Source organism: Nesoenas mayeri (assembly GCF_963082525.1).
Source record: "Nesoenas mayeri genome assembly, chromosome: 5".
In the NCBI taxonomy this organism is placed as follows: domain Eukaryota; kingdom Metazoa; phylum Chordata; class Aves; order Columbiformes; family Columbidae; genus Nesoenas; species Nesoenas mayeri.
In genome coordinates this window covers 50,133,851-50,157,751 of record NC_137548.1, presented here as the reverse complement: position 1 = coordinate 50,157,751, position 23,901 = coordinate 50,133,851, and the positions used below count along the sequence as shown (strand labels likewise).

Genomic DNA, 23,901 nt, shown 5'->3' with positions numbered 1-23,901 from the left:
CTGAGGATCAGGCTCCAAGGGCATGATTGACATTCAATTTAAGCTGACAGCTAACAAAAGCTGCTATACATACACTGGCAAACCACTGCCAGGAAAATCAGTGTGGCTCCCAACTTGCAGATTTCTGCATTACCAGACCTCTTACCCTATGTGACCCTTGCTGATCTGAACTGTCAGGCTCAGCAGAGAATGGAAGGAGACAGGGACCATTGCCAACACTGGTCACTCATGGTCAGGTCAGGGCATTTCATGAAGGAATCAGTGTATTTTCTAAGCAATTCAGGTTCTAGACCCATCACTTATCAGCTATAACTCCTGGGAAAAAGCACAAGAAGTCAAAAAGAACATTTGTTGGGGACTTAAGGACACCCACCAGAATAAATGGGACACTTTATGTAGAGTGTAGCATGCTTCAGACCAGACTGAAACTAGATGGCAGTTGTAGAAAGTGACTGCTTGTGAATACAGTTTCAGAGATTTAACCTATATCTAATCTCTCCCCTCACCATCAAAATCTGAAATCCAAACATTCCACCACCCTCACTCAGGTGAGAGCTTCATGTTACTAACTACTGCATATCGTTTATAGGGAGATACAATTGTTCATCTCTACGGTGCCTCTACAAGGATGCCGAGTCAGTGGAAATTACTAGTCTTTGAATTATGTCTTTTGTGCGTGTGTGTTTGGGTTTTTTCTTCCACTTCTAAGCTCTCATTACAAAGCTTTTCCCTTCTGTGATTCCAGAGCATCTTGTCTCTGCAAATTTCTATTTTCCAATCATTATTGATTAAATCCAACTGGTAGCAGAATTAATTTCAGTCAACAGCAATCTTTCCTTTCTCTGGCTTTGGTGGAGCTTGGAGCAGGTACCTGGCAAGACACTGCCTGGTTTCCCTGCTTATTTCAAAAAGGAAATCCATGATGAGAAAGATCCTGTCCTGGATCAGATAGTCCTCCAGGACTGATGAATTTGCTTTGCCCACCCAGGAGCTTCTGCAATGTTTAAAATTATTTGCTTCAAAGAGGCCTGAGCACTCTATTTAGCATATTTTAATCCAATCTTACTGCCATTATTCTGGGGATTAAAACCAACATGGTCTCAATCACTGATCGGGTTCACTCTCATTGGTTGGGTCATCTGAAGCAATGTGATGTTTTTGGAGGATGATTTATAGAGGATGATTTTTTTGATTGATTGAGGCTTGAGTAATTAATTCAGCAATTTGTTTTGTTAATGGATTACTGCAGGAGATCCCTCTAGTCCAGTTCAGCATCTGTCTTAAAAAACCCTTTGAAACCAAACCAGGACTGACTGGTAGTCTTTTTTTCCTCTGTGTGGACTTCTGCTTCCAAGTCTCAAGTATCTCTGAGAGTCCCAGGCCCTTGAGATGATGGTACACGTTTGTAGAATTTCACAGTTGTGATGTCTCTTGTGGCTATGTCTCTCTTGGTGTGATCTGTGATAAGGATTAGCCCATAGACTTCTCTGAGTCTCTAGGAGACTGTGTTGAATGACGATGTTGAATAGTTTTAGCATGGTTTCCTTCAGATTACTTTCATTTATCTCACGGTTTCCTTGTGCTGCAGAAGACTGAGATTTTACTCATAGTCTTTTTACAGTCAGTCATTCACAGTATAACAATTCATTGTCAGGAGTAAACTCTAGCCTTGCATCTCCACACAGATTTATCTAATACATTTCAAAGGCTGCTTTCTAAGGTCTGTTGTTTGGACTTGTGATCTAGCAGTATTTTCTCTACAGCCTCACCAGGAAGCTAGAATAGAATTGTCCATGAGTCATAATAATTTTACCTGTAAATTCAGCTAAGCCCTCATGCAGCTCAGAAGGCTGGCCACTGTTCCTCAAGCCTGATATTACTATATCAACAGCCTCTACTTTAAGTGTTTTTAAAAATAGAAAGGGGGAGCATACACTTCATTCTATCACACAGTTGGAGCTGTGTTACTTGTAGCTTATATCAATAGTCTAGTTTTTCCTTCACTTTTCAAGACAATCCTGCAGAAGGCATCCTTTCCAGCTCAGGAGTAAAGCAAACATTTTGTGTACATCCTAGACCCACTCCAGATTTACAAATGAGCCTATCTTAAGCACATTAAGCTCCATTGGCTTCTGTTAGTACTTGCACATGAAACAGTTTTCAAAATCGTACTCCTCTGAGCTAACAAAGCTCAGTTTTTATTTCCTCCTACAGTGATAATTATGAGGGTTTGCCCTCTCTGCCCTTAGCCAATTCCCTTTGCCATTTCTAAATTCTCTCACTAACAGAAGAAAGCTGTGTAGCAATGAGTGTGCCCTTCCTAGAAGCATCCTTGCAAAGAGAATGGGTTTGGAGACAGACTGAGTGAGCCTATTCCATCCATCTTGGGTAACTCCAAAATACTCACAGATCTGCAGAGATTTATTACACTTAAAAAAAAAAAAAAAAAAGGACAGTGGGGTAAGAATGGAGACTCTCAGAGAATGGAAGCCAAAGTAATTTCAGAAGAAATTGGTTCATCCCTTACTGGCATCTGCAGAGTTGCGTCAGCTTGCTGCAGAAATGGATTTGGCCTCGTATTTCTGAGAATTCAGTCTTGTTTCAATTCTTCTGAACACTTCCTTCTTTCCTTCTGACTGCACTTCAGTTTTGATCCAAGTATCAGATAGGCCCACAAAGCAGACGACTTGCATTGAATCTAACATAAACTTCTACTGACAGGTTCTGCTACATAGATGATGCCTGGCCCACCAGTGAACAGAAAGGATAATTTCTCAGCTTCTTTGCTTGCTATAGCAACAAAGCACCTTGTGAGGATAATTTTTTTTCTGTTTCATAAGCTTGTTGCCATGGCAAGTTCCTTGTGTTGTATTGTCAGATACTAAAAGGAAACAATTTGCACACTCCAGAAAACTCAAAATTGTAAAAGTTTATTGCATATCGGTTTGCTTTATGCCATGACACTAATCATCCTCTGAGCTCAGGGAGAGAGGAGCAAGAAAAAACATCCCAGTATGAGAATAGTACTTGTAGGTTTCTTAAATCTGGTGTATCTGCAGGAGGAATAAATTAAAAATCATTAACAATATGGTACTTTGGGGAAGCAAAACTCATGGGGAAACATAAGCTCACTCCTTTGTCTATGACTTCCATCTTGCAGAGGTTAACAACGGAATGACAATATCAAGGAGTTCTTTTCAGGGTCACGGCACCTAAAAAAATCCATGACCCTTTCTGAGACTGAATTTAGAGTGCTGTTACAAAAAGTCATGACAGCATAAGCATGTCTATGAGTTATGTCCTCCTACCTGCAAGCTACATACAGTTTGGTGAAGACAATAAGGAAAAGCTGAAGGCATGGGAATGACAGAACAGCTTTTCAACTGCACTACAGATTTTGTTTTGGCAGTATTACTGGGACAGTAAGGATCTTCTGAGATTCTCCCCACTTCCTTTTTATTGCTCTGTATGCCAGTAGGACCAGTATTTGACTAGCCTTCCTCTCCTGTCAAACAAGGCTTGCAATAGTTACGAGCACTGCAGGATTTCTGTAGAGTTGTGCATTTCTCTTTACCTGCCTTGAGGTTTGCTACAGAGCACAGGAGCTGCATTGATGCCTCGTAGGTAGCTGGAAGAGTTTGTTGGCAGCCCAGCTGGAGACACCATGAGTTAGCAGAGTAGTTAGTAGACTGAAGTACTTTGTGTGATGGCGTTTGCATTGCTGTTGCTGTGCATGTTTAAAAAAAAGGCTTCTGTCTTCCAAAGACATCAGACAGGCCATTTTCCTAGAATTAAATTCAAGTTTAGAGAAAGGAAGAATCTGCCCAGGCAGAATGATCTTTTACTAACAGAACAGGCTATAAACTTAGCAAGTGTAAATCTGCCCAGCTTTGCTAAAAGCAATGGAGCTATGTTGCTTTGCAACAACTGAGGATCTCGACCCATTCTTTTGCTTTTTATATCCAAAAATAGAAAGGGGGAGAGGAGATCTTCAGTCTCAGTGTCCTCATAAATCTGTGTCATCACCTCTATGTGATTGTGTGGTTATGACTCACCAATAGGTGTTTATGTTTCTGTTTTCCAACAGTATGCAAACAACAAGTAGTGTATCTTACATCCTGATGTGTATCCTCTGGCACTAAAGAATGAGCAAGAAAGAAGCAGTTTTGGTCCTATGTTCTGGTGTTTCTTGGTTCTTGTAGGTCACTGAGAAGCCCAAGAAGTATGAAACTGGGGTTCATCCACAGCTGTATCTATTACAATACCTATTTGTTTTTTGCTCCCTGATAAGTTCTTCTGGGCCACCTAGGTACTGAAAAATAAGCACCCACTTTCAGGATGCTTCAAAAAGCAAGATTTCTGCATGCTCCAGTACCCTACCTGCTTGCCAGAAATGGCTAAAACAAGACGAGACAGGTAGCACAGAGAGGCGGTGCACCATGTGTACGTGTGTCTGCCTGTGAAGAAACCCATCACCTTTGTGTGTGCTGCTGCTCCGGTTGTTGGCTTGCTCAGGAGAGATGCTGTGTTTCTGCGAGCTGTGATCCTAATTTCTGTGGAGAACTGAGAGGTCGTTCAGAATCAGGAGTGCTTGTTAGAAGCAAGCAAAGAGTTTCAAGGTAGGTTAAAGCTTCAGCTTTTTGTTCGGACCTGTCTGTTTGCATACTGGCTTTCAGAAAGTGCTCTGGCAGGTTTGTTTGTGTTGGTGCAATACATTGATGAGACCTGAAAAAACCTCCACAACTCTCTCATTGTGTATCCTTAGAACTTGCTTAATCTGCTCTCACTACAAGCTCTGCAGGACATGAGCTTTCTTTTAAATGACAAGTGTAGTAGGTAGAACAATGGTTTCTAAATCCATTTTCAGATTACTACTTTTCTAGTGGAAATAATAAATTGTGGCAGTATGCTTGAAACATACGTCAGAGTGAACTGTTTTTCCAGTTGCAGGAATGCATACTTTATTTGGCATCATATTCTGTGTCAAAACTTGATCACATCTGAATGCCTCTGGATAACGAGGTGACTATGCAATCCACTATCCACTTTCCAAAGTAATAGGATAATCACAGTGCCTAGTAGTAGAAAATTTGTGGTAACACAGACATACTGTAACGGAATGGGAAGTGCTGCATTGACAGACTTGTATTCATAGAATAAAACTTGTGTCCATCAAGGTTTACTAGCTCTGGTCTAACAGTGCTCCTTGTGAGACCCAAACAGGATCAGACAAAAGCTCTCACCATGCTCAGACCTTTGTAACTGGAGGAATTCTGTTCATGCAGTGTCTATCTCTGCTGCCAAGCCTAGTAGGACTCCAGCTGTCTTATGCAGACCAATTAATGCATCTTTTCTTTCATGGCTTAAATTTAACTCCAGAATAATTTGGACATGTCCATTTTTCCAGGCATTTCCAGGAGCCAGATAAAAGTGCCCTGTGAGGTGCGTTTAGCCTACGGGTTATCAGCTAGGAACTGTGACTGGTAATGAACACCACATTTTCTCAGCCTCTGTTTTTTGTTTTTTGGTTTTTTTTTTCCTCCAAAATGCCCTGTGTGCCGGGCCTCCGCGGGAGCTGAGAAAGGCAGCTTAGCCGAGAGCGGTACTTTCGGCCCTGGGCCGTGCCTGTAGGGTGAGGGCTCTCTCTGCCGCGTTAGCTGGAGGGACGTGCCCTTCCGACGGCAGTAGCCCTGTTCCCGCGGCCGGCCGGAGGCAGGTGAGCGGCGGCTCGCAGGCCCTGGGACAACGGGAGGATCGACCTGATCTCCCATTCCGCACGCCGTGTCGCGGTAGCTTCTGCCGCCAGCGCGCTAGCTACCGAGAAAGCCACGGCGCCTCTCGGTCCCCCCGCGGGTAAAGCACTCCTGCAGCCCCGGGGAAGGCCAGGCCGAGAGAAGCGGGCGACGGCTCCTGGCGTTTGTAGCGCAGCGGCCGCCAGGCCTTCCCCTCACGCCGGGTGCAGAGAGCTCCTGAGGAGGGGCCGTCGCGAATCTGAGACACGGCCCGGAAGAAGGACGACGAGAACACCGCAGCTCCCAGGAGAAAGGGCGCGGAAGCGCCAGCGCAGCAGGGGACACACACTGGGGCGAAACTGCGGCCTGGCGACCTCACATCACAGCCGCCCTACCGCCGCCGCCGCCCCAGAGGCCGCCCCGCAGTCGGGCCGCGGCGGGCAGGCCGTAGCGTCTGATTGACAGACACCACGGCCCACCCGAAGGGCGGTGGCAGTGAGGGTTGCCTATCAGGGGCGGTGGGCAGGCGGGCAGTCGATGAGCGGCGGGTAGGCGGGGCGCGGGGTCTGGGTGTGTGCAGCGGCCGCCGGCGGGGCGCGCTCCCGTTCCAGCTCCGCTCCCGCCTCTCCGCACGCACATTGTCCGGGCGGCGGCGGTGGCAGAGCGCCCCGGCGTCCGGTGCCAATGCGGGGCGGGCGCGGCATACCGGGGGCGCCTCCACCACCGCGGTGGAAACTTCACCTCACCGCCGGGCCGACGCGCGGCTGAAGCCCCCGGCGGGGCCGGGTCGGGCGGGAAGGAGCGCAGCGGTGGGGGCGGTTCGCCCGCCGGAGGGGCGCCTCCGTCTTGTTTGATTTTCCTCCGTTGGAAGAAATATACGAGTAATATTATTATCCCGCTTTAAACTTCCGCGCCCCGCTTTCCAGGACGCGCATCCCGTCTGGCGGCGCGGACGAGCCGGTGAGTGACCGCTGGGGATGAGGTTGCGGCTGGGGAGGGGTGAGACGCGCCGTCGTGAGGGGGCAGCACCCACCGGCTTGGCAGGGACTGGCCGGCATCGCCGCCGCCGCCACCTGTTAGCAGGGCGGCTGCACACCCTTGAAAAGCTTACACCTCCGCTGTGCTAGAGGTGCTCCCCGCCGTGCCCCGGGGGAGGCGGTGGGGAGAGAGGGACCCGGGGCCCGGGGGCGTTTGGGGGCGGTGACGCGGACCCACTTTTGCTTGCTTGGCCGCGCCATGACTGTTGCCTGGGCGCTGCCTGCCGACCCCATCCCCGGGCAGGTCGCCGAGGTGGGGTTGGAGTGGGGGTACCACCGAGCAGCAGTCTATGCACCCCCTTTGCCGTCTATCCCTTCGGCACCCACTTTGCTCTCTATCCCCCCGCTATCCTCCTACCACCCCCTTTGCGCTCCTACTGCCCTTCTTCCCTCGGCCCCGAAGCTGCAGCCTCCTTCCCTCCTTGCCCTTCTGCCCCCCCATCCAGAACCTGTAGCCATCTCTGCCCTCTCTCCCTCCTCTACTTTGCACCCTTGGTTTCCAGTCCCTTGTAGCTGCTTCCCATTCTCCCCTTGCATCCCCCACACTGCCTCCATGATTGTCTCAAGGGAGAGTACTGGATGCCCCACCTTTTGCCACAGCAGGTGCCCACTGGGCTCTGACAGCCCCCTGTCAGAGCAGGACCCCTCAGGAGAGACCAGCTTCATGTCAGTGCCAGGTATTGGTAGGCCGGGGTGAGGCACAGAGGGGGGCACAGGTGGCAGAGATGCTGGTATGTGCATCTGTGAGCAAGGTCCTGCATTCCTGGTGGCACCTCCCTTCCTCCCAGGAACACTCACTGCCAGGGCTCTGCAGTGTGCGGAGGCTGCTTGCGCTCTGCCTGTTGTGCAAGGGCATTGCAGGGTCCAGGGGCACAACCCTTTCAGCACAAGTGAGAGCAGGTGCATCTTGTGGCTCACTTGGCGCATATGGGTCCTGGTTGGGGATACATTTCAGTTGCCGAGAGCAGTGCTACGTGCCTGGAGACAAAGGAGCTGATGAGAAATCGGAGAGGACTGGCAAACTGGAGCTGCTTGAGAAATGCTCAGGACAGCTGGAAGCAGGAGGATGGTGCAGCAGGAATGGTGTGACTCAAGTCAATCCTTCACCCAAGTCAAGCCACTGACTTTTTCAACGACATAAGTCACGTCTCTTTAGCTTGCGCCATGCAAATTTGCTCCTGGGTAGGTCTTTGAGATGCAGAAGGAATACAAAGTCCTGGAGATGCTTTGTCGTAATGTACTTCAGGCTGGTTGGCAAGGATAGGTTGTGTGGGTTGGAGCAGGAACTGGTTTTGAATTGAGAAAAGCACATGAGGTTTTGTGCAGGTTAGACTAAAGAGCTGCTAGTGGGTCGTATGGTGGATGTTGGTTTCTCCTGATCAGAGTTGCTAATGTGTTTATCATTGCAGAGCTCCAAAGTATTTTGATTTTGCAGCTGGTGATTTGTGTGATTTTCCCAAGTGTTTGTAACACAGCCATGACTTTAAATCCGTGTGTGTCTCCTCTATGTGTGTCTGGTCCTTCTCATCATCAAGTGTTTTTCCTGTGTGATTAATAACGTGCCAACTACTTCAGTTTCAGCACTGGGGAGTCTGATGCTGATTGATTTTGCTGTTGAGTCTCCTCAGTGGGTCTGGAGGCTAATGGGTGTTACCACTACAGAAAAGTCTGCTTTGGGGTGGGGTGAGAGCTGTGAGCATGTTGTTGTTTGTTTGTTTGTTTTGTCTTAGTGAACCTGTTATTTCTTTTAATTAAAAAGAGATGAAGTATGCATGGTAGTACCCTACATGTTTACATACAAATGATCTTGTAATTAGCAATAATGACCTCAGTTTGGAATATCACTGTAATATTTAAACAGGACTTATGACCTGAGGGACACTTCTCTGGCCCCAAGAAGTTACTCTGGGTGTGGTTGTCTCCTGTGGCAAGTTTGGTTCTTGGCTGCTGTGAGCGTTGAAGGTAAAGCAGTAGTGGGAGTAACCTTGGGTTTCTCTGATGTCAGCCTAGAAAGTGATGACCACAGTTTCCTCATAGAGTCTGGTGTCAATTCATGGGGCTCCCTGGCAGACCTGTTACCATGTGTGTGGAGAGGGTCTGCCCTTGGTGGCTTTGCTATTGTGTTGGGCCAGAGAGCGAAAAAAAACCAGGCTGAAAAATTGCCGATTGACCTTTTTTCTTCCCCTTGTTTCCTAGGGAGGCTTGGAAAAGGGTGCTGGGAAGCTTTTCCCTGTGTGAGTAGAGGTCCTGAGGCATCATTGTTCATGTGGTCATCCTCCACCTAACTTCCCCTCTCTTTAAGAGGACCAAAGCTCAGCTCACAAATATAAATGTTTGCTTCCAGGCTGGATACAGTACTCACTGCCATACTCCTGCTGCTGGTGCACCCCAAATTTACCTTCCTGCTAGGCTGCCTTTGGAGCTCCCCAGGTTTTCTTGCAGTAAAAAAGCTTTATGGAGCAAAGAAGTTGAATATGGGGGAGATATTCAACAAAATAAAACCCAAGACAAAAAGTACCACCTGTACAAGGGATTCCCTGTGGGAGAGTGATGAAGGAAAGAGGTAGAAGGGTCTCGTCTCCTGCCTTTCAAGATGTTATACCAGTGTGCTTCTTGTCGGTCTAGGAAAAGCAAAATCATTGTGCTCCAAGCACTCTTTATCTTATTGTAATTTATTATCAGCCTTCTATTTTAACAGTTTTGAAGTGTGAACTTACAACTAGAGCTTATTGAGCATCAGATAGAATATGTTAAACATTTTTAATGTTACCTGTGTTAATCTAATAATGTATTTATGAAATGATATTTGATCAGCTCTATAGCTGGTCGAAGACCACAAAAGAGTATTAATCAAATGAATTATTTGACAAATACAGATGAGATTAAACAAAAGATCTGTTTGCCAACTACTGTTCAACTGCTCTTCTGTGGCATGTTCCTCCTTATCTTTCCCTTCCAGTTTTCATTCCACTTTTTCATGGTTTATCTTTTCCTGAACCATCCTCATTATCTGTTTAATTTAATTTTTCCTTTGCCTGTATTATTCTCTATCTCTTGTGTCATGGTTTTCCTTCCATTATTCCTTCTGCCTCATTGTTCAACCTCTCTTTCCATGCTTTTTGAGTCTGAATTAGCCAATTTTCCTCATTTTTATCTACCTTCCTGTTGGAGATTTTTATTGAACACTTCATAGCCAGCCCAACTAAACTTGGCATGCATTTAAACCCATAAAAATGTAAATGTAAACACACCTGTGTGTGAGTATGAAGGTATTTGCTTGGTGATGGTGCTTCCCTGCCTCTTCATGGGTTTTCTGGCTGTTGCAGGAAGGTCCATCCTGCAGTTCTGGAGGTTTTTCCCAGCTCTCATTTTTGCTTGTGTTCTCCTTAAGCCTTTTTTTTTTTTTAAAAAAAAAAAAGTGAATTTCACTGAGAAATCCTAAGAAAACTACAATCAAGTGGCAGATCTTGCATTGTTCGTTGGTTGTGTATCTGTGTGCAACCTTGACCAAGCCCAGCCTCCCTGCTGAGCAGTCCTGCTTTCTTCCTGGCATCATCCTTCCTCCCCTCTGGAGTTATGTCCAGGAGGTATCTTTCAGCAGGGAAAAAGGAATGAGTGCTCTGAAGGTCTGCTGGCTTACCTGTTACCTTCAGAGTCTGTATGAGTGTCAAGTTGATGAGGGAAAGTATAATAGCAAGAGGTGAACAGGTTATCATGTGTGACCAAGCAGTCACAGTGTTCAACTTAGATCTAGTATTCAAAGATTAAAGTCTCTAAAAATGCCATTATGAAGAAAACTTGTTTTTTTCCCCCTGAATAAAATCTATTGGGGGGGGATATTATCAAAAGCAATAAAAGGAATATAAAATGTTGTATTTCGGGGAGGAAATTTGCTCTGTCTTGGCAGTTAAGCTCTGGCAGCCTGGAGGAGTGTGATGGGAGTGCTCGGAGTGTGATTCGCCTCCACTGATGGTTGCAGCGATGTTGCTGCAGTATACGAGCTGAGCTGTGTATGTCATAGCTATCTGCTTTAAGTACCAGGAGTTACATGATGATGCCCTCTCGTACTTGTAAGGAAAGGGCTCTGCTGTACTGAAGGTAATAGTGACATGGCTCCTTTATGTCTTGTGAAGTGTTTTGGATAACACTCAGGTGCATTGACACAGCGAGCAGTCCAGACAGCATGTTGTTGTAAAGCAAAATTGATTGGGGAGGATGGGGCAAAGAAGAGTATTCTTTTGCAGTTAATTATTTACTGCAGAGAGAGAGATGCTGATGATGTTTGGTTTATAATTACAGATATGCAGAGGAAAATGCTTCAAGATGATCTTTTTTATTCTGTGTGTTGCCAGCGATTTCTTGGTCTCTCTATAGTGTGAGACCGGAACTGTTTAATGACCTGTTCAGTAAAAGCAAAACTTCATTATCAACTTCTCCCTCCTGCAATATAATTTTACAGTTTGTCGTGTGTGACACAAAATGGCCTGAATGGCTAGAAAGGAGTAGTCTTTACATGCTTGCTGTCTTAATGTACGGTCTCCCTGCGGTGTCCATGATGGCAACATGAGCTCTTGGAACAGCTCATCTATGTGCTGGAAGGTGACTTTGTGCTTAAAGTGCAGAACCATGAACCCAGAAGTCCTGACCCGCTCTCTGGTCTTAGCTGAGCTGGTTGCCTTATCTCACCAGGCTCTCATCTGCTTCAGGAGTTATGCTGACTGAGCGAATATCCAGCCTATCTGCTAAAAGGGTAGGCTGTCCTCTGATAATGCAGAGGCAGTAGCAAACCATGTACTTCCATAATACAGTGCTGTGAGCCAAACTATAAGTGGATTTTTCCTTTTGCATAACTAAACCCATAACAAATCAGACTGTTCATATGTAAGTTAAATTCAGTAGCTGGTGGAACTGAGTTTAGATGTGTGTGTATGGGAGCAATAACTTGACAGATACAAAAAAGAGACATTTCTGCAATGTTTCTGGGAAGATGCCCATATGTTGTCTTCTTAGCATCCTTGAGAGAACAGCAGATGAGAGGGAGAAGCTGTGGCCAGTGAAAGCAAGAGGATGTCATCCTTACTGCAAGGAGAGAAGTGAGATCTAAAAAGCCAAATTGTAGGACTAAAATGAGGGATGCAGGTGTGCACAGCAGGGTCTGCTCCAGGCTTCCCTGTTCTCACTGGGCAAGGCTCTGCAGGAGGAGATGGGTGGAAAAAGGCATTCTGGAGGCTGCTGTTGTGCAAGGTGAAGCATCCTGCCGGTCCACGCTGAATTGGAACATGACCAATCAGCAGCAGGACTGCATGGGATTGTCTCCCTTAAGAAAAGCAGACCAGTGAAAAATCCCCAAAGGAGAGCCTGGCTAGCAAGTGCTTATGCCCCAAGCAAGTTGGGATCTTGCTTTAGAGGCTTGCTGAGAAGTGAGCTCTATTCATCTGTGGTTTGTTGGGGTAACAAGCTGCTGTTGTGTAGGCTTGCTCCAGTATCAGTGTTGAGCCTTCTCTTATGCTCCATGCTGTCTTCAGCAATTCTGTGGCTTGCATCGAGAATGTTCAGCCTGCTCCAAACCATGTGTATAGAATAAGCTTGAATGTATGAAATTTGAGTCTGCAAATGATGCATTTCATCCCTTGTCCTAGCCCAGCTAGTCACTGCAGCAGCCGGAGTGGTTCTTCTGGTATGGCCCTAGCTCTTGTGTTTCTTTAGTGACTGTAGCATCTGTGCTCCTTTCCTGCAGCTGGCTTTGCTGGAGTAAGAATGAGATGTCAAGGAGCTTAGTTTTATGTGAGGGACTTGAATTCATCCTTGAGCAAAAGAAGGCTGGGCTTGAGAAACCAAGCTTTGGTTGGTATGATAAATAGATAAAACAGTATAGTTGAGCATGATAAGTAAATAATACATCACTGTTTCTTGGAGGTAAATATGGGACAGACCCCAGCTTGTATGTGTGCTAATCCTGTAACTAACTTTTATGTTGTCTCCTCTTGGATCCGTGTCTGTTGATACAGTGGCTCATTTTTGGTCCCGCCGTGTTAGGCTCCTACTGTGAACAGTGTGACTCCTGTGCAGCACGCAGACCTGGCAAACACTGGTGAAAGCAGGAGGTACCTCCTGCCTATGTGTGTGCACACATATCCCTTGCTTTCCCTGCTTGTGTGTGGATGCTGAGTATATAACCTTGTATTATAACCTTGGTCATGCAAGGTTTCTTCCAATCTTGTTTACCCCAGCCTTTTCCTGATTTACATGATATTGTAGGAGGCCATCCAGTTTTTTCTGGAGGGTTGTCCCACTTTCCATGCAGGCAGCCTTAGGCAAATGGTCTCCTCCCTGACCTGCTTCAACAGGTATGTGCCGTCTTCTTGCTCTGTGAACGCAGGAGGGAGTGTGAGGATAAGTGCTGGGGGCTAGGCAGGGGAAGGACGTTGGCAGTCAGTGTAGCTGCTGATGAATTAGGAAGTACACACAAATCCGTGCTCTTCTTTCTGCCTTATTGTTCTGCTGGGCAATGCAGTGGCTGTGACTTCTATTCAAGTTTGTGAGGGTCAGATCTGTTCTCTTTACTCTTAGGAGTACGGATGTACCTCCTACATCCCGCTATATTAAGTTTGAGCTGAAAAATATGTGGCTATTCTGGTGGCCCCCATGAATTTCCAAACATCAAGATATTCATTCTCAAAACACACATATGCTGGAAAAAAATAACCACCATGACCTTGGTGAAGTTGGGAAACAGAGGTGTGAAAGAGTCATACCTACATCTGGAAAAGTGCTTCTACTCTGGCTTTTCCACAGAAGCAAGGAGGGTGCATGCTGATGTGAGTCATGCTCACAGTGGCATGTGCAGGGTCTTACCAGGTCTGTGGCAGAGCGGGGAGGTGGATGGATGAGGGTGGAAATCTCTTGGCTGATCCCTGTGCAAGATGTATCCAGTACAGCAGGTAAAATTATCATAGAATTATAGAATAATTTGGGTTGGAGGGGGCCTTCAAAGGTCATCTAGTCTAACTCCCCTGCAACAAGGAGGGACATCTCCAACTAGATCAGGTTGCTCACAGCCCCATCCATCCTGGCCTTGAATGTCTCCAGGGATGAGGCATCTACCACCTCTCTGGGCAGCCTGTTCCAGTATTTTACCACCCTCATTGTAAAAAAAATTCTTCCTTGTGTCTAGCCTGAATCTCCCCTCCTTTAGTTTAAAACCCTTACCCTTTGTCCTGTCATAACATGTCCTTCTAAAAAGTCTGTCCCCATCCTTCTCATAAGCTCCTTTTAAGTACGGAAAGGCCTTGTGCAGAAGGGATAAAAGCCACAGTATTTACCTCAGAAAACCACTTCAGAGGCAACATCAGGACATATTTCTGAGAGTGGCTGGCAAAGTTGACACAGACCTGTTGTCCAGTGCTTGATCAGTTCTGTGTTCCTATCCCTGCAATATATCCATTACTGAAGGATCAGCGGCTAAAGCTGTCAGGCAACTAACTAAGAGTTGTTTTCAAGTGTGAAAAGCATTGTCCTCTGAAAACACTGTCCCTTTATCTATCTCATCTGGTCATTCAGAGACCAAAGTTATTCTATGAACTGTGGTAATGTTGACCCAGACTCAAGCGAGAGACAGAGCTTTGTAGGTATGTAGACTGTGCAGGGAGGTAGAGCAGTACAGTGTGCAGCCTGGATTTGGTGTGCAGATGAGAATTTGCACAAGGCTGTTGAGCAGATGCAGTGATAGAGACCATCAGTTGACATCAGACTGGGAGGCCCACCAGCTGGCTGCCTTGTAAGTGTTGCTGTTTCCCTGCTGACTGTGCTGACTGGTGATAGGTGGCTGAAGATGGAGGGTGCTTTGGAGCATTAGCACTGACAGTCACTCAGAGCTGCAGCAAAGTGCTTTTTGTGGGCATAGCACTGCAGCTTAAATTTGGCCTCCAAGAGGTTGGTTTGATACCACGCCCACCACAAACCTCAGGATCTTAGAGTTGATCCTAGGTGGACTGTTGTTGCAAGCCCACCTCAGTCTTCTTGCCATAGGGCTCTAGACCGTGTCAGCAGCCCTTCAGTGTGGGTCTAACAAGGCAATGCCTCCATGGGGTGAGAGCAGTTCTCTCCCTATTTTGTAGCAGGCATATAGGAAGATACAAATAGGAGGAAAATGGCCTTTCTTGTCTGATTGTAGCAATTGTTGTCATGGTTTTCTTTTTGTATCCTTTCCTATCAGCCATCCCAGGCAAGAATTTGAGTCCTGCAAGGAGGAAAGCTAGGACTTTCAGACCCTGAATAACACTTATTTAATAATTTGTCATCTGATCCCCACAACTACTGCACCTGATTATCAGAGGCCAGATGAGATTTCTTCTGCTCCACATTCCTTCCACAATGAATGCATTAATCTGTATGGGTAAGAGAGAATACTTACTCCACATCAGTTATACCTTTCCTGTCACTCTTTTTCTGTGTGGTACATTCCAAGCAGCTACCCTCTTCCAACTTATGAAGTGTCCAGGCCAGGCTGCTTCTCATATCTTTTAGAAAGTGAAAAACTGCTGCGTTTCACGTACCAAGTTCTGGCTGTGGAAAGTGAGTTAGTGAGTTAATCCATAAGTTTCTCTTTCCTTCCTTGCTCCTTCCCATCATTTTGCTAGTAGATATAATGACTTACTGTTTGTGGGTAATGTGTCCCTACCCCAAGTATCTACCAGTGCCTATAGTCAGGGCAGACACTGGGCAGGTAAAGGAGATGTGTTATTACTACCTCTTGGTTTACAGCTGAGGAACTGAGGAATGGGAATCCATGTTAACAGGAGGAGCCTGGAGAAGAGAACAGAAATTGTTGTTCCAGTTTGGTGCTTTGACTGCAAGATCAGCTTCCCCTTCCTTTGGTAATTAATGAGTGTAAAAAGATTCAGCACTCAATTGTCGACATGTTGCTAATATGATTTTTTGATGAGTGAAGTGCTTTCTTGTCACAATGAACCCTGAGAAGATGGGATTTTGTTTCCTTTTATCATTTCACACAAGGTGGGCCTGTCTGTTGTTTTAATATCTTCGGTATCTGTTCTTAAAAGTGATGAGTGGAGGGCTAGAATAGCAGTCCTTTCCATGTAAGTCTTCCAGGCTGTTAAGTGGGGCTTGTGTCTGCAGAAATTGATAGATATCCTATGGTAAAACTGAGTGTCTTGGCTTGTAGTGGGTTGGAAAAGCAGGAAGAAAATTTGGGCACCTGGAAAGAGATGTTGTAGCTATCTAGACGGTGATTGATTTAAAAAGCAGAGGGCCTTAGGATCTTGATTTGTGTTGGTGGCAGATGGTTGCAAGATGAGCCCTTTTAGTCACTTGCACTGAGGCACTTTTTATGGAAAGATCTGAAAAACAAGAAGCAGTTAATTGACCAAATCTTTGAGGATAAAAAAAAAAAACCTACCTGGAATGGGGGGTGGGGAGAGGCATAAGGGCAAAAAAGGAACAAACCAACCAACAAAAAGAAATCCCCAAACCCAAAAAAACCACAATATAAAAACAACAACAAAACCCCCAACACACACACAACAGCAACAACAAAACAAAAAAACAAACAAAACCACCACCAAAAACCTAAAAACACACAAATAAACAAACAAAAATTACATGAAAGTAGATTTCTCTAAGAAGTGAAAAAATCCTTTACTTTTTCTCAAAGCAGTTTCTGAGGCACCTATTCTAATCTTTCCAAAACAATGATCTGGCAGCCAGGGTTCACGTATTTTAAAGAACAGTGTAAAAGGGAATGTATCGTGACAGTTTAGTTTGTTGCTGAAATATGGTCACCTCTGGGGTAATTCAGAGCAACCTTGAAGTCGATGATAAACCTGTTCAGGATTGGAGGTGAGTAATGGGAGGTTGCTCAGATGAAACCATCGATTGAAGATGCCCATGCAGATGTATAAATCCTGAAAGTTAGGTTCATCTTCTTTTTCTTTTGACTCTAATGGACCTGTAGCCTGTTCACATCTTCTGAACAGGGCAGTTGTTGCTGAGTTCTTGCATGTGTCCTAGCTGTGGCAGCAAGGGAGGTTTTGGTGGTGATTCTTTCAGGCAGGTGGTAGCAAAGAGCCTCTGGTACTGGCTGCTTTTAGAGATTAAATGGATGCAGAAGAAAAGGTGGAGGGTTATAGCATGTAAGGTACAGGTCCCTGGATATTGTAGTCTGTGGCTGGGAACTTCCAAAGGCCCATGGCAGCTAGCTGGATATTGTAGTCACCAATCCATTGGCACAAATTGAGCTGTGTATAGCTAGGCTGTAATCTCTACCATTTTAAAGAGAAAACAATGCAATTGCAGGATGCTCAGGAAAGCCTGCCTGAGTTTTAGAGGAAGATGTGCAACTTTAAAAGAAAGAGGTATCAACTTACTTCTGTAGCCCTGTTTAGGGTCTTCAAGAAGAGCATTGTCTGAAGTGTATTCCTTCTGGAGATGTGGGAAGCTGAGTGTGTAGCACAGAGCTGGGCTTTTCAGAGCATGCTACTAAGTACATGGTTTTTTTTAGCAAGCCCTGCAATTGTGTTACAACAGGGTTATGAGATATTGTTTGAATTTGGCTAAAGTTTGAACGATGTTGACTGCAGTGACCATGGGCTGGCAGGCAGTACAAGCATCTCTTGGGTCAGTTCAGGTTTTCATCTCCTTTATTTCAAATTCTGCATCTAAAATGAGCTTATTCAATTTCACAGCTTAGAGCAACTTCAGAGTAAAAAAAAAATGACCAAAAAACCACAAACAAAGCAGGTAAATATAATCAAACAGCTCATGCTAGGGAACAGGGATGTGACAGGCAGATAATATGTGGAGGTGGACAACCACCAGTCACACTTTCTCAGCATGGCTTGCTCTGTGGGGGCAGAGGGAGAAAGGGCCTGTTGAAATCAGGATGCGAAGAGATAATGTTTAAAATCTGAGGCAGGAGCCTACGGACTCAGTGACAGTTGTATGCTGGGATGGAAGAAAAATGTCTGCCACCAGTAAGTCACCCTTTCAAGGACCTAATTTGAACTTTTTGTTTTCTTCCAAACCCTTCAGTTCAGTCTGACTGTGGGTACATGTTGTGCAGTCTATTCCATGCTTTCTGGTTTTTTTTTTTTCCCCTATTTGATTTGAGAGCCCTTTGTAACAACTCATTCCTCATTCATACTGTTGCCAGGGAAGTTATTCTGCCTGCAATCGCTGTCTGAGCTTAATTTTCTTATTGCATGAGGGTTGATGGCTTCACAAATCTGAGAATAAATCCTCAGTCTCTCCCCTGGCCAGCCTGGCAGCACAACAGCTCCATTTAATGTGCATGGTTGCTTTGGCATCCTCCCCCTACACTCATTATTTTGCATTTGTCTTCAGCAAGCTTCAGTCTTGCCTGCCCCAAAGGGTCGTATATCAGAAGTTACAAGAAAGAGAAGAATCCTCAAGGCTGGTCTGTAAATCCCATGTCTCTGTGCTAGGAGAACTATGCAGTCTGGGTGCTCTGTCCTTTCCTCTCCCACGTCCTTGCCAGAGCCCTGCTACATGCGTATATGCGTGCATCCCTCCCTCCCTGCCTGCCCTGTTGCATCTCTTGACAGGCATGAAGTGAGTCTTGCAGCCTCTTGGGGCAATGCCATTCTCGCAGCACAAAGCATTTGATGCCTCGAATGTTTCCCTTCTCCTCTTGGCACAGAGGCAGGTTGAGACCTGCAGCACTACCTTCTCTTCAGCCAGCCCCTAAAATGACTTGGCTCCACTTGGAATATTGTTACAGGAGAAATATTATGGATTTTTTCTTGGTGGTAGACGTTTCAGGGCATGGGCTTCTCATTTACCACTTGTAGTGTTCTCTTCAGGCCTTGGGGACTGGAAGTAGTTTCATGTTAAGTGCAGTGTGAGATAGGTCATAAGCTTTTCAGAGAGGGACTATGTGCAAGATGGGGAACATCAGGGTGAAATTCACCTGTCCAGATGTTGACACCTAATATCCCAGCTGCTTACCCTCAGCTCCCCTGTACAGGCAGCAGAGGAAATAAGCACTTTCATCTCATCCTAATGCAGACAGACACCTTAAACAGGTCAGACAGATTGTGCCTTTCTCTTGTCACTGATGAAAAATGGGCTCTCATGGAGACATCTGTGTTGTAGGTGAGGTGAATCCCACCTTGACCTAGCTACACTGAGCAGGTTGGGGTGGCACAAAACGAGAGCAAGACTGTTGAATATAGTCTGTTCTTGTCTTAGCTGCGTGCTGTCTCGTTTGGTAAACCTATGCCTCTTCCTTTGCTCAAGAAGCTACCATTCATTTTGGTTACTTTCTGGTCAAGAGCTAGGGGGACGTCATCCAGACAGCAACTGTAAGACACTATCTGAACGGTAGCTTTTCCCCCTACAATACAACAGGAAACAGTACTGCTGTTTGGGCACATGTATGTGGTCAGGAGCTCCTGAGAAGTACCGAAGTAAGCCTTGGCCTATGCTAGCAGCTGCTTGGCCTCAGTATGAAAGGATGAAACAGGGACTAAACTGCCCTGTTCCTACCTCCACTTTCTGTCTTCACTTGCATAAAATGCCCCTTGGTTCAGAGCTGGGAGAGGCTTGTAGGTCTGTTCTAGCACCTTTGTTAAGAGCACCTCTGGCAGCAGCAGCCCTGCAGTGCCTCTACAGGAGCTTCACATCTGGGTATTCCACGCTTCGTGGGTGAAACTCTTTCTGTTCAGTGTTATAAAAAAGCTCTTTTATAACACCGAAGTGCTATTAAGTGTTGTAATGGAGCTTTGAGGGTGATGGAGCCAGTTTCTGTAGTTTTGTATCTCACTTGAGCTGAACCTTCATGGTTGCTCTGAAGACCCTGGTGTGGTCTGCAGGGAGCAGGTTGGAGGAGACACAGACCTATTATTCAAAGAACTGGAAACAAAGCTGAGCTGACTGGAAGGAATAAAGCCTGGTAGCCCAGGGAGAATTTTCTTGACTGTCTGAGTTTCCCCTTTGATTGGGAGCACTTGTTCCATCATGCCTTTTGTTGGGGAAGAATTAGCCCAGTGGCAGAAATATAATGAACTGGGTGTTTGGGAGCAAAAAGCCTGTCCACAGCAAGAGTCTGCAGAGCTTGAACTCAGCCGTTAAGTCCCTGTGCTAGCAGCTGTTTGCAAGCCTGCTTGGCAGGGGAGGGTGCTGTGCCAGGCACTTTACCCTGTCTCATGCCTGTGTAGTCAGCATTAAATCCTAGGGCCCTGAAGAAAACTAGAGCATCAGTTTTGTACCCCACTTTTTGTTTGTTACTGAAACTCATGCTGAGTTCAGACACCTATAAAATGGTGGTTAGCTCTGGAGAGTCTGTGGAAGTCTGCTATGTGCAATACAGTGACTTGGAACTTTTCAATAGCAGGGAATTTATTAGGGGGAAAAAAATCTGGCTTACCCTGGGTGGGAAGTACACATACCATGCTACAGAAATAGGTAAAAAAATACTTAATATTCCATCATATAGTGTATATTTTGCATTTCACAACACGTCTGATCTCTCCGTGTTCTTTCCCAGCTATACGTGTCCACCACAAGCTTTTCTACTTTCTAACTGGTGCTTCTAGGAAACAGAGAGGGCAAAGTAGAGCATATGAAAACCTTCAGGAGGCTTTTAATTCTGGAAGAAAGATGTATCAGGGCCTTGTAGTTAAGAGCCACAGAATACGTTTTGCTCTGATGCTTTCCTTGTTGTCCTTGCCCTCTGAACTTTGGTCTAATAAATAGTGTCCATGGCTGAAGAGCGTCCCAACAGAGAGGCATCTGGCACAGCACTGGGTCTTTGCCAGCTTCTCAGCATTTCTGCCACACATAGCCTCTTACCTGGTCAACAAGTGCATTGTCAGCAGCACTGAACAGCAAGCGTGCACCTGCCCTGTTACTCCTTCCATGTGGCAAAAACAAGTCAGAAAAGGATAGATATTAATTAAGGGTTTTGGTTTGTATGGTGATACCTGCAGTACCTTGCTGTGCTGTTATTCATGTGCATAACCCTGAGCCTCATCTGCAGGAGTGATATCATGCTAGTACCAGCTTTTTGCTGCAATCAACCTGCTGCTGGTTGGATGTGCTTTGGCAAAACAGTGCTTTTTACTTGTTAATTTTTGCCGCTGACAGTACACTCATGCGGAGCTAACCTTCTTGCACTGAGAGCTTCCTTAAGATTTTAACTTTAGGATGGGAAGATGACTCCCATTGCAGGAAACCCCGGTTCCCTCCAGTACTCCACCAAAAGCTGCTGTGGTTTCTGATTCAGCTCTGCAAATATTGTCTAGTGACTTCAAACTGGATATGAAGTCAGCTGGTATTATTTCTCCTGTGAAGGGTAGAGCGAGGGAGAGAAAATTAAAGCAACTTGTCTTAGTCTGAGTCAGCATCACAGAGTTGCGAGTGTGTCTGTGTAGAGCCTAGTGAAAGGTCTGTGCCTTATCTGGCTTGATATTTTGCTGGTTGCATAACTCGCACATCCCATAGATGCAAATATTTTCTTGGGTTTGGCCCTGGTTGCCCAAGGAGGGTGTTTGTTCAGATTCTCATGCTTTGCAATTAATATAAACTTGTAATTAATATAAGCTTCTCAAGTCCATATGAGAGAAAGAAGGGGAAGTGGTGCTAGGTGTTGGGTTTTTTTTCCGTCTCCCTGTTGTTCCTCACCAGCTTGCTGCTTTGAAAGGATCACATTGTGTTTTTTTTCCTTAAGAAGCAACGTGTCACTGCAAATTCAGCTTTGGAAAGGTTGTGGGAGCTTTAGTCTGCTGATGTTGCGGCTGCTACGGGCAAGGCAGTAATTTTTGAATCCAACTCGAAGCTCAGAAGACAGATCATGTCATGACAAGAGCTAGGAAGTTTGCATCATCTGATTAGATTGGATCATCTTCAACAGTGACAGTTCATGTCACCTGTCCATTTTCTTGCTTGTTTTTTCCTAACCACTGTGGGGAAGAAGAAAACCCATACAGCCTTGTGACATTTAGCATCACTCAAACAGTCTTGCAGCCTTGAATGGTCAACAAAGGCACTATGGATTAATTTTGTGGCTGTGTGTGATTAGAATTGGAGAGGAAGCCCAGACCATGCATAGGACCTGGCACCTACCACTTAAACAGTGACTTTATAGTTGTTACAATTCATGTTTATAGTAGCAGACCAAAAAAATCCTGAAGGTGTGAAAAGGGATGCAGCCACTAGTCTGAACAAGCATGTAGTCTGTGGTCTTTTGGTGTGCATCCCATCTCAGTGTCCCACCAGTCTTCCCTTTAGTGGTATTTGCCACAGTCTGAGAGAGAGTTTGAGATTTTTTTTTTTTGTGCCCTGAGGTCCAATTTTCAACACCCTATCCAGAAAGCATGGCTGAAGTATCAGAGCTTCAGTTCTTGTGTCTTTGCTGGTATTTGTGAGGGCAGATGATGAACACAGTGGTAACCAGTAGAATAAAAGGTTAGGACTGCCTCGCTGATGGCAAAGACTGATAGTGTGAAATGCTCCCAGCAATTAGTGATTTGCAGAGTGATTGTGTAATAGATCTTCCCCCTGCCTCAATCTAATAGCATATAGAAAACATAATAAATTTTACTTACAATAATAAAGTTATATTATTATGCACTGGGAGATTGAAGACAGGTGCTTGTATTTTTCCCAGGGGGCTGAAGGGACTTTCAGGTTGGTTGGTTTGTTTGTTTATTTATTTATTTAAAACCAAAGCCAAAGAACTATGAGTCAACTTGATCTTTGCTGCAGCAGTTCCTCTGCTGTGGTCCCCAGGCATTGTCTAATGGATGCCTGTACCTCCACTAGGATGGATAAACCCAGAGGAAGCTTTTTTTTTTTAAATCCCCCTTGCAGAAACTCCTTAGGGAGGATCTGTGGTAGGAGAAAGGAGGGAATCTTTTGTGCCTCTTAGCAGTGAGTCCTAAGAAGACACTTGGCTACTGATCCCAGGAGCAAGTTCTCTGTGCCAGTGCCCACCAGCACCATGTGCAGTTCCTCATGGCAGATGGATCTCCAGGGAGGAGTAAACAACTTAGTCACCTTTTTCCTTCTGCTTTATGATTGCTGACTTTTGTAGCTGCTCTGAAGACTGTGCCCTCCTGGCTGAATGAAGGTGTATTTTTAACTCTTCCTTTCCCAGGAAATGCCAGTCTACCTTGGTACTGTCTCAAGATGCTGAGAGGGATAAGTGTTCCAAGTAAGCTAAAGCTGAAAATCAAAATAGACCAAGTGAGGTCATCAGCCAGTGTTGACTGTCTTGACTTGAGTGGCTTTACTGCAAGGGCACTACTTTTTACCCTTTCCTTAAGGTGATCCTTTGGGGTCACATCTCAGTTTTGGGACTCATGTGTTTGGTTCTGACTCCTCAGGCTGGGCTGTGCTCTCCCATCCTTTGGGAAACTAAAAAAATCTTACACCTTGTCCTTACTACACATGCACAGTGGCTTAGGGCTCTCAGGAGAAGTCTGCTTTGAAGTTCTAAGTTTGCCTTTTGTAGTTATGTCTTTTTTTCAGGCCAAATACAGAACTATTTGCATGAACACTATGAAGTCCAGGAATAAATCCAATGAATGCTGCTGTGTTTTTTTTTTAAGCATCTTCTCAATGTGTGCTTCCAAGCATTGCAGAGTTGTGTTTGCGCAGCAGGATCAAGAAGTCTGAGAGGCCAGTGGGAGATGTCTGGACACCAGGAAGGAAATAGGGAAGCTGTATATACAAACCTGGTAAAAAGAAGTTATGTTTATAGCTTGGCGTCATCATGGCAGACAGGTGTTGGGGCAGTGGCTTCAGAAGATAAAGATTTGAGTGTTGTATGGACAGCAGGGACAACCAGAATTAAAAAGAAAGAAATTCTCCAAAGTGGGAACTTTGGTGTAGGAGCTCCCTTTTTTTGTTTGCAGATCATTGGGCAGGATGAGACCCTGCTCTGGGTTTCCACTGGAAAGAGTAAAAGAAGGTTTCAGGCTACATGACAATCCCTCACATCTTTCATGCCCAGCCATTGCTTACACTGTCCTAATTAACTTACATTACAGTAATTAGAGTGTAATACAGTATGTCCAGGTGGGTTTTGAATGTCTCCAGAGAAGGAGACTCCACAACCTCTATGGGCAGCCTGTTCCAGTGCTTGGTCACCC

The 23,901-nt window shown here is 45.5% G+C and overlaps 1 protein-coding gene across 1 annotated transcript in view; it reads left to right on the top strand.

The window, feature by feature from the left end:
* Positions 1–6,630: 6,630 nt before the first annotated feature.
* The window catches only part of HRAS (HRas proto-oncogene, GTPase), a gene marked incomplete at its 3' end in the record, with an annotated part of 39,607 nt that continues 22,336 nt past the window's right edge, over positions 6,631–23,901 (top strand). Inside the window, exon 1 of the mRNA XM_080345450.1 lies at positions 6,631–6,692. The remainder of the gene's footprint in view (positions 6,693–23,901) is intronic.